The sequence below is a fragment of the Rhipicephalus microplus genome, chromosome 2, assembly GCF_043290135.1.
Source record: "Rhipicephalus microplus isolate Deutch F79 chromosome 2, USDA_Rmic, whole genome shotgun sequence".
Classification (NCBI taxonomy): Eukaryota; Metazoa; Arthropoda; class Arachnida; order Ixodida; family Ixodidae; genus Rhipicephalus; species Rhipicephalus microplus.
This window is the reverse complement of record NC_134701.1, coordinates 209,681,646-209,692,566: the sequence shown is the minus strand read 5'-3', so window position 1 is coordinate 209,692,566 and position 10,921 is coordinate 209,681,646.

The window sequence follows — 10,921 nt, the reverse complement described above, 5'->3', positions numbered from 1 at the left end:
GGTGTACAGCTGCACGGTGCGAGGCGCCGTACCTTGATGTAGGCTAACATAGCGCCACGAACAACAACCAAACCGCACGTGGCAGGTCTTCTTCTTCTTTGTCCTCTTCGAGCACGTGCATTTCAGGCCCTGAAATCGAGCCACACCGCACATGTGACATATGCTACTACTGTGACCACTGACAAGTCTGCAACGGGTGCTACAGTTGGCACGACAAAACGCAAATGTACTACGGTGGCTGCATTTTTGACGGAGGCGAAAATGTTGTAGGCCCGTGTGCTCAGATTTGGGTGCACGTTAAAAAACCCCAGGTGGTCGAAATTTCCGGAGTCCTCCACTACGGCGTCTCTCATAGTCATATGGTGGTTTTGGGACGTTAAACCATACATATCAAATTAAAGCAACGTAAGTTTACATTCAGCGCTTCAAAGCGCGGAAGTGTTGGCGTTCTCTACTGATTATATAGCGGGAAAATACTGGAGCGTCTCATATGCACATCAGTGCATGACGCGTCAGCGCACCCTCAATTGCACTCGTTGAAAGAAGCTACGGTAGCTTCGCACTAAAGCGATGCCAAGTCTGACTGGAAGAAGTGCGGAGGTGGCGTTTTCTAGATTGATATGTGGAGTTTAACGTCCCAAAACCACCATATGATTATGAGTGACGCTGTAGTGGACTCCGGAAATTTTGACCACCTGGGGTTCTTTAACGTGCACCCAAATCTGAGCCCATGGGTCTACAACATTTCCGCCTCCATCGGAAATGCAGCCGCCGCAGCCGGGATTCCATCCCGCGACCTGGGGGTCAGCTGCCGAGTACCATGGACTACCGCGGCAGGGCAGGTGGCGATTTCTTATTCTAACTTTGTATCCTTATTATTATTTTCTGTTTACTCCGTCCGTTGTTTCATTCTTTTTGTTGTGTTTACATTTGTGTGATTCTCTCTTAATGACCATTTTGATTATATTACTTTCTATTCCTATTTTTCTATCTTTTTCATTGCCACATTTTTTACTTTTCTTTTGCTTTCTCTTTCTTTATCGTTTTCTCTATGTCTTTCATTCTATGTTCCTTTGGCCCTCTGTCTTTCTCTTTTTATTTCCCTTCCTACAATTCTTTCTCTTTTTCGTTATCTCTCTTCATATATTTATCCATCTCATTCTTCATATATACGATGTTTTATCTCTCCTCATTCTCCTACTTCTCTTTCTTTTCAACCTCATTTCCTTTCTGCACTGTACAAGTCTAGTTTGCCCATGTATCATATTGGGTACCTTGCACGGAAAGTCTGTTGTACCTGACACAATTGTGGTATGTGTGTACTTACTTATTGGTTTGGAAAATTGACGCACCACTCTAAAGAAGAAAAAAAAATAGCCCAGCTATTAAGTTTTACCCTCCTTCGGATTGTGGGCACGCAGAATCGAATGCCGCCGCCAGGTGAGAATTTTTTTTCGCCGAGAATTTATCTTTTTCTCTCTCTTTCTCTCTACATCCCACCCATCAGGATTATTACTGTCCACGCGCGAGCAGTCGGCACATATGTTTTGGGAGCAAAGTAAAAGAGGACGAGGATGAAGAAGAGGATGAAGACAGCACGTGATGGTTTATGACGATGATGATGATCACATTATTTTCGCATCTCGGACCAGTGCTCTGCCTAAACAGCTCCAGTTATAGAAGAAATTAGCCTTTTATTTTCACCCATTTTTATCGCGTGCATAATTCATGACACTTGTTGACAGTGCTTTTTGGCTCAAAGACTGATATGACTTTTTTTAATTCAGTCTGCCACTTTTTGCTTTCTTCCCTTCCCTTTCCTTTTTCGTTTTCTCCCTTTCTTTTCCGATTCTGTACATAAGAATTTCTATCAATGAAGTAATTTGTTAGAGCATTATCCTGCGTTGTCTTTCGGTTTCTCCCATCCTTGACATTCCTGGCAGCGCCTTACAACACCAATTCTCGGCCACGTTAGGCGAGTAGGGAGTTTTTTCTCGGAGAACATCGTTGTGTCCAGTGTGAATTCTCGTCCGTTCGGCGAATACTTTGTACTCTCTTTAATCGTTTTTTTTTGTCTTTATTTAGGAACGTGCTTTTCACTACTTTCGACCGCATGCGCGTTCAGAATTGAAGGACGCACGTGTATTAACTAACGAACAAAATTACTTCGAAAGTATCGAATGTTCGAAAACAAGCTCTTCGAGGCAAATGGCATGAGGCGCTTGCAGAAGAAACTGATACACAATAAAAGAGTCTACCGCCTGTCACCATGACACTCGCGGCTACGTGTGTTCAATCCGAAAGTGCGAAAAGCCAATCATATATATTCGTCTGACTGCAGTTATGTGCCACCACACGAGTGTCGTCATGATGCTTATAACTGTTTCCACGGTGATCATCCTAATTATTGTCGCTAATTGCAGCGTATAGCCCGGCAGACGAACGTACGGGAGACAGCGACAGCGCGCCGAAAACATTTGTTAGATGAAAATACAATAAACAACATTATTGAAGGAAAACGTTCAAGGCAGAATTCTTAAATTTTGTCTGTATTGCTTCGCTTCTCAGCGGGTGCCACAGCGACTATGCAAAAAAAAATACAGTCAAATCATATTTGAGGAATACCATTTATAGGGTAAGTGACCCGGGCTAGGATAGGTGCCGCAGTTGAAGGGCTTCGGAGAATTTCAATCATCCGGCATTCTTTTTGTTGCCCTGACATCGCACAGTACGCTCACCTCTAGCAATTCGCCTCCATTGCAATGCAATGTCCACGGCTGGGATCCAAAGCGCGTCTCGAGTCATCAGCCGAGCACTGCAGGTACTACGCCACTGCGGCAGCTGTGAAATTGATGGATATACTACGATATATATAGATATATAAAGCTAATTAAAAGATACATAGGCAAGTTCACGGAACAGCAGAATGTCCACTTGCCCTGCCGCAGTGGTCTGTCTGATGGCTAAGGTACTCGGCTGCTGACCCGCAGGTCGCGGGATCGAATCCCGGCTGCGGCGGCTGCATTTCCGATGGAGGTGGAAACGTTGTAGGCCCGTGTGCTCATATTTGGGTGCACGTCAAAGAACCCCAGGTGGTCGAAATTTCTGGAGCCCTCCACTACGGCGTCTCTCACAATCATATGGTGGTTTTGGGACGTTAAACTCCACATATCAATCAATCAATCAATCAAGAATGCCCACTTACGTATTTATTTGTTCTCTGTCAATTATTGAAGGACTCTGGACTTTAAGAATTGCAACGAACTACGGGAAAATGCTTCAAAGCCGCTACACATGCACACGTGAAAATTGATAGCAGTGCGCTGAAACAGAACAGAAAGGGAGGCGTTAGAAACAGGATATTACGAAAGCTTTAACAATAATATATTTTTTTAGTTTTGATGTTTCATGCGCAATGCCGTAGTGAAGCATTTCGGAAATGTTGAGTACCGGGTATTGTTTAACGTGCACTTAAATCTAAGGACATTAGCATCTATTATTCTGCTTTCATCGAAAGGCGGCTTCCACTGTTGACATTCGATCTCGCGACCTTCGGATCAGTAGTCGAGCGCCATAGCCATGAGGCCACCACGGCGATTTTAAGGGTCAGAAAAGCTGTTCTAAACTAATCAATACGCACGTGACTGTAGAACAGCACACTTGAAGATGTAGGTACAGACGTTAAAAGCCCCTTTTATTACCGCAACCAGTATGTTGCTTTTTACTCGCATTAATCTTTTAAGGCGATTATCATAACCAGAGAGGCACAGAGGCTTAGCGGAAATGGGGACAGATAATATAGATAGGAACAACCCACGGACTTATCTGTGCAAGTGAAGTCAATCCAAATACATCAGCACTCATAGAGAAACAGAACAATATCTGAATAGGAGCTTTCTTGCGTTGAATGCAAAGTCACGTTCAACATTCGATTTTTTCGGTTTATTGCACAGATATTAAAGTTACCATCTTAGGAATGATGCCTATACTGCTTGCCGAGTTAGAACACAGTGTAACTAGTAGTTCGTTGTCATCGTGGATTTAAAAGTCACTGCCCATACGTATACAAAGCTTATTTAAATCTCCCTTTTCCGCGATAAAAGGTGCCGCGAGGTGAACACGTTGTGGCACGGGTCTGTTGTAATGCAATTGGTGGGCGGTGCAGTATATATCGCAATGGACATAAGAACCTCGACGCGATTTCCGATGCCTATGTACGCACGTTGTAGAGGCTTACAAAGCTTGCTTCTTTGTAGTAATTGTTTTTGCGAGGAGAAGCCCACTTTCAAATTATCTTCGTGTTACTGGGTTTGGATAATTATTACATTTAAAATAATTGCTATTTAACATTTCTTATTGAGGATCAAGGAGAGCGGCAGCCTATAAACCATGATAAAAGATTAAATTGTCATACCAGTTACTGCTGATCACATTTTGAGGGATGGCGCAGTGTTTTTCGCGTAGTACACGCGTGTCACTCAACAACGTGCCGGAGCCATGGGAGGCTGCGCTGTCTAGCCGGGAAGTGGAGGACCAGATCTGGTTGGTTGAACGCATTAGATGGGCAGCTATGGACACATCCGGAGGCGCTCTAGAGCCAAATAAAGTCCTTTATCTCGCTAGTGATTTGAGAAATTGACACTCATTCTAATCTCAGACACAGCTACTGCGCAACTACTCATCTGAGCGCCAATGCGTCATTAAATGCAGCGGAAGTAACTGCTGGACTTACCGAAAACGAGGATTCTTGAGAAATACCGGATGCAAATGCCCGTGATTACTACTAGCTTTATCAGTAAGATTGGAAGAAAGCCTGCGGGATTTTGAATGTAGCTGCACATGTTTAACTGACGATGACGTCAGATATTTCTCTTCAACAAGCTAGCTTAAAAGGAGAAACCTGGCTGTCAAATTCGCTTCGTTTTGAGGACGGTAACAAATACGGCCGTTATGCGGTGTGTCATAATAGCATTGTCATTGTTACTTGTGTCTACAAGTGATTACGCAAGATTACTTGCGTAATCACACGTAGGCGCAAGTAACAGGTGACAGCTACCTACGAAACTGGACTGTCTGCAGTAAAGCTCCGGGGAAGAAACCGTCTTTTAAAATTACTCAGATCTACCCGCGCAGTACTTAGGTCTATTCTCGTGGGAGAAGGTTCTTACGCTGAAGATGCTTAACTTTCGCGAATGTTTAGAACAAAGAATTCTTATGTGTATGCGCGTGAGCACCAGACAGGGGCGTAGCCAGGAGGTGGCACACAGGACCCGTGCCCCCTCCCCCCGAAATTTTTTTCGCCATGGCAAACAGCATTGAAAATTTCCATTTTAAGACCAAGCTATTTCCGAAATAAAAAAGGTGCCCCCCACCCTCCCCGAAAAAAAAAATTTTCGTTATGCCCCCGACAGCAGAGCATGTTAATTAAATCTTGTTTTCGTCACAATTAGACCACATATAAGAGGAGGCCTGCTTGAATAATGGTAGTGGATCGAAAAAAATGACACGAGAAAATAAAGCAGTGTATGTAATTACCTTCATTACTGAATAACGCTATCTATCACCGTAATGTAATTACGTATGCTGCTATAAGCTTGGACTGGTGTAACTTCTTTTTCCTAATGCAGCACATTCTCGGAATCTTTTTGCTTATAGTTTTAGATGCAAAGCAGCTCTTTGACTCACGTGTGTAACGCCATACGTACGTGCGCCCGTACGAACGCGCCACAACGCGTTCCCCTTGCCACAGGTGTTGGAGCGTTGCCAAGTAGGTCACGCCGCAGCTGCGCGTTGACGTCACGCTTCCCTCACACGTTTCTCTCGCAGGTGCACGTTGACGTCACTCGCTCCCTCCCCCGCAGCACGCTCGCTATAGCGCCCGCAGCGGCCGGCTCCTTGTTTTTCTGTTTCATTTCACTTCTGTTTCATTTCACCCACTCCACCACCCGCAACACTCGACCGCACGTCGAGTGAAAACACTTTTTCGGCTCGTTTATCTGCGCTGAAACTTACGCTAAACCTAACTCGCCTCCCGTGACTTTGCGTTTTAAACAAACATTTACTCGAGTAAACGCTACTCCGAGTTTCGCTTCAAATCGTTTTTCCAACGCTCGCATCGACGCCCGTTTCAAGCAGGTCAACGCCGTGCGCACCGCTACTGCTTCGCATCCCATCAGGTTTCCCTTCGGAGAGATGGTCCACAATCATGTTCTTGCTTTTAAAACTTCGGTGCAATGTTAAATGTATTTGTTCTGTTTAGAATATGGACATGTATGATCCATCATATATTCCCTATTGCTTATTCACAAATTAAAATAGTTTAAAATGTTTCAATTTCATATTAGCCCTCGTCGTATCTGCCTTTATTTCTTATTTAATCGTCTTTTTTATTATTATTTGTGCGCTTCACTGCCATTAACGAGCATTACACTGGTTGTTTCGAGAAAAGTGTGCCGGTAATCCTCAAAAATAAGGGAAATGTACGCGCGATACGTGCTCGCTTCCTTCATAATTGCTGGGTGGCTGAAAATACTGCTACGCAGAAAAAAAAACAGCTATAACTCAACAGAACAAGTGAACAAAATGTGGCAGGTTTCATTAAGTCCTTCAATTTTCAGTTTTAAGAATGTCAACCTTGCGAATGGATACGTGCTTCAAGGCTGTTCTTGAATATTTTCAATATAGCCGTCATGCATTCAGGAGACATGCGCAGTGTAACAGGGGAGACGTGTGCACTTCTGCGACGCGTTTTCTGCTGTGAGTCTTGCCAACGCCTCCTAGATAAACTTTGCCAGGAACGTCGCTCTCTTTTGAATAGGGAGCCTCCTGCCAGCACGCAATCTCAAAGGCCATGCCTCCTGCTTTGTGTTGCGACCGGCCGCCGCGTGAGAGCACTCGCCTCCGTACCGCTCTGTCACGTGACATAACCCTATGTCACATGACAACTGTGAGATGATTGCTGTGTTCGCAGGGGGCGGCCATCGGGGGCGCTCACCTTCGTACCGAAGGAGGAGAGTAAAAACAGATGGTAGGGGAGCGCGTTCGCGGCTCACATTCTAGGCATACTTTTTTAGGAGGCGTTGGTCTTACACAATGCGTTCGAGCAAAACGGTGGATTTTTACTTCTCTGCTACTCGTTGATGCCGTCTATATGTCTTCTCCGGAAAGCCCGGCGCAGGAGCCAGCACAGGTAACGCATGTGGCACTGCCAGAGCAAAAAGAAGACCCTAGGATTGCATTCTTACTTCAAGAAAATTCTAGCTTAAAAGCGCAGCTCCATGCAGATGCGGGTCGAGTTTGAAGCTCTCATAAATACAGCCCAGGCCCCGGTGCGGTCTTCTTCTGTAGAGCCGCGGCCGGCTAAGAGAAAGATAGGTGCGGAAGGGGAGGTAGCGGCGGCTTCCGACTTGGACGTCTTGGGAGCAATCAAAGATTTACAAAAGGCGGTAGCAAGGCAGGCGGAATGCTTTTACCTCGTAGCATGTAAAGTTGCCATGATCAAAAGCAGACTCGCTCCAGGCGGGAACCCTTTTGTCCCGGTTACGCCTGTTTCACTTGTTCCCTCTGCGCGCCCCGGTACGCCAATGGATCGGGATCCCATCGATGTGGACGTGCCGTTAAGTCGGCAAACCAGTAGCAGCAGCCATGGCTCCCAACGCAACTCAGTTCATCATTTGGCAGTAGAACTGCGCGGGGTTCAGGAAGCGTAAGGCCTTTCTCCAACAGTACATTGCTCCATTGGCAGTTCAGCCGCATGTGATTGCGGTGGTTGCCTTGCCCGGCTATCGATCTATATCGTTTAGGGGGGAGCGTCAACGTGGTGTAGCTGTCTTGGTTTCGAACAAATGTGCGTTTTTAGAGCACACGCTTGCGCTCGGCAACTCTACTTTGGAGGCTCAGCTGGTTAAAATTATTCCGAATAATTAGCTTAAGTGCAGCATATTCGTACTGAATGTTTACAGCAGCCCTCGAAATCACAAGCAGGCGTTCTCCTCGGTGGTCGCAAAGGCAGCTACCCTTGCAGGCCAGTCACCGCTCGTAGCTATCGGTGACTTTAACGCAAATCACCCAGCCTGGGGTTATCCAAAGGCCACTGTTAAAGGGAAAAACCTTGTAAAGCTATGACGGACTGTTCCTTGGCGCTGGTCACGAACCCTCAGTTCCCAATCCGGTAGGGCAATTCCGTTTCAAGAGACACCACTCCGGATCTGGCGTTCATTAGAAATGCGGGGAAATTTTGGTGGGTTAACTTACAGGAAAGCCTGGGAAGTGATCACTTCATCCTCGCAAGTCACGCAGGAAACCCGGGCGGCTTCACCTAAAGAGTACATGGTGACAGACTGGGACGAGTTCAGGAAGCACCGGAAAGCTGATGAGACCGAATATGTCACGTTAGAGGAACTCTTTTCTCGACTCGTGGTGGATGAGCTCCTCGCCATCAAGACTGTCCAAACCGACTTACAGGTGGATACAATGGACTCGCGTCTTGCGCATTTATTAGAGGCTAAAAAATCGCTGGTTAAGAGATGGCGCCCACATAAGCTAAATAGGAGGCTCCGCAAACGCATAGCTCTCCTCAATAAAGATATTGAAGAATATTGTCAGGAGCTTTCTAGGCAGCAGCACGTGGAACGAGGTTTGCTGAAAAGTAGATGGGCAGATGCGCACCGGGGGTAAATGGAACCTGTTGAAGATACTACTCGATCAGACAAACTCCAAAAGTAATCAAATGTTGGCAACCGACCACTTAGTTCAAGCACAGTGGAGCAGTGGAGTCACTGACACCACTATACTAAAGGATTTGGCAGAGCGATACCTTCCGCTTGGCCCCTCCTGGGACTGGGATTACCCGGTCTACCGGGAAAGGCCGATCGAGGAAATCGACTCGCCCTTTACGAACCTTGAGATCGAAGAGGGGCTTCATGCGCTTAATAGCAACTCAGCCCCTGGTCCAGACGGCGTTACAAACAGGTTGCTGCGCAATCTTGACGGAAAGTCAATCGCTAAGTCAACCGAGAAGGTCAATATCCTCTGGGCAGAAGGTCGCGTACCTGAGGCCTGGCGTACCGTCTCGGTAATGCTCATTCCCAAGCCGGGCAAGCTACTCGCCATGGAGAACCTCAGTCCAATTTCCCTCACATCTTGCGTGGGGAAGGTGATGGAGCATGCGGTACACAACAAAGTATATCGGTATATTGAGGATAAAGAGCTCTTCCCGTACAACATGGTAGGTTTCAAACCAGGTCTCTCTACACAGGATGTGATGCTGCTGATTAAGAGGCAAATTATTGATCGACACACCCGAGATGTTCGAGGAATATTGGCCCTTGATCTCGCCAAGGCCTTCAATACGATTTCACATCAGTTTATACTGGAGCAGGTAGAGCGCATGGGATTAGGTCCCAAGTTCCATGCCTATATTCGCGCTTTCCTCAGGGACCGCAGAGCCACCATAAAGATTGGCGAATTAAAATCGGAGGCCTTCACCCTGGGTGCGAGGGGCACACCGCAGGGAGCGGTAATTTCACCCCTTTTGTTCAACATAGCCATAAAAGGCCTCTCGGAGCACCTCTCCACTGGAGCCAATACCAACCATGTCTTATATGCCGACGACATTACAGTCTGGTGCATGGGTGGTTCGGATGCTGCAGTGGAGCAGGAGCTCCAACCTACTTTGTCAATGACAGAACGTTTTCTGCAGGGTACAGGGCTCCAGCTATCCGCCTCTAAATCCGAGTTGCTTCTATATCGACCAGTTCGATCCGAAAGACGGAACGAAGTACCCCTTGATCAGGTGCAGATTACTATAACCACACGGGATGGGCAGTCGATTCCAAGACTCAATTGTATTCGGGTGCTAGGGGTCCGTCTTGAATCTAACGGCAGAAATTCGCAGGTTTTGGCTCGCATCACCTCCAAAACGGAGAACATGCTCAGACTAATATTAAGGGTTTCAAGCCGCAGGGGAGGGCTGAGGAAAAGCAATCTCCTTCGGCTTTTCCATGAATTCCTGATGAGCCACATTAATTACGTGGCATCCTCGCTAAATTGGTGTAAACGCGAGGAGGATAAACTCGACACTTTAATGCTTAAAAACATCAAAAGGGTACTAGGCCTACCTATGATCACCAGCACGGACCGGCTCATGAGTCTGGGCATGCACAACACCCTCACGGAGGTGACCGAGGCATGAACACTAGCTCCGGTCGCGCGACTCTCCTCCAGGAAAGCTGGGAAGCGTCTCCTACAGACGCTGGGATATCATCATATGGCAGGGGAAGAACAGAAGATCTTATCACAAACAATGAAGGGCACGTACGAGGTGGCACCCTTCCCGCGTAACGTTCATCCACAGTACAATGTTGGCCGGCGAAAGGCACGGGCCAAGTCTCTCCTTGATTTCGTGACTAAGTCCACGGGCAGAGCTTTCGTCGATGCGGCGCAGTACGGCCGCTCCGATCGTTTTGCAGCTGTGGTCGTTGATCATCGCAGTCGCGTACTCAACTCAGCTTCCGTGAGGGAAGCGTCTGCCTCCGTAGCAGAGCAGGTATCGATAGCCTTGGCGATGACGAACCATTCGCGTCCAGAGATGTTTACTGACTCCAGGGCTGCACCCGGGCCTTTGCCTCGGGGGTAATCTCTAGGAAGGCTGCCGCTATTATAAATTCCAGGGGTGTAGTAGGCCACCACACAATCACCTGGTTTCCGGCCCACATGGGCGAAGAGGTGCATCCGACTCTTCCCAACGCCAACGAACTTGCTCATAACCGTGCGCGAGAAATCACGTGCCGCGGTGGTCCGGGTGGGTACGGAGGTGGGTTCGCGGACAACTCTAAAGATCCACTTGGCACCTTTAACGAAGTGACGTCCCATTATCAGTTGTCTAGGCGGAGGTACCCACTTCCGCATTCCAAGCTCACTC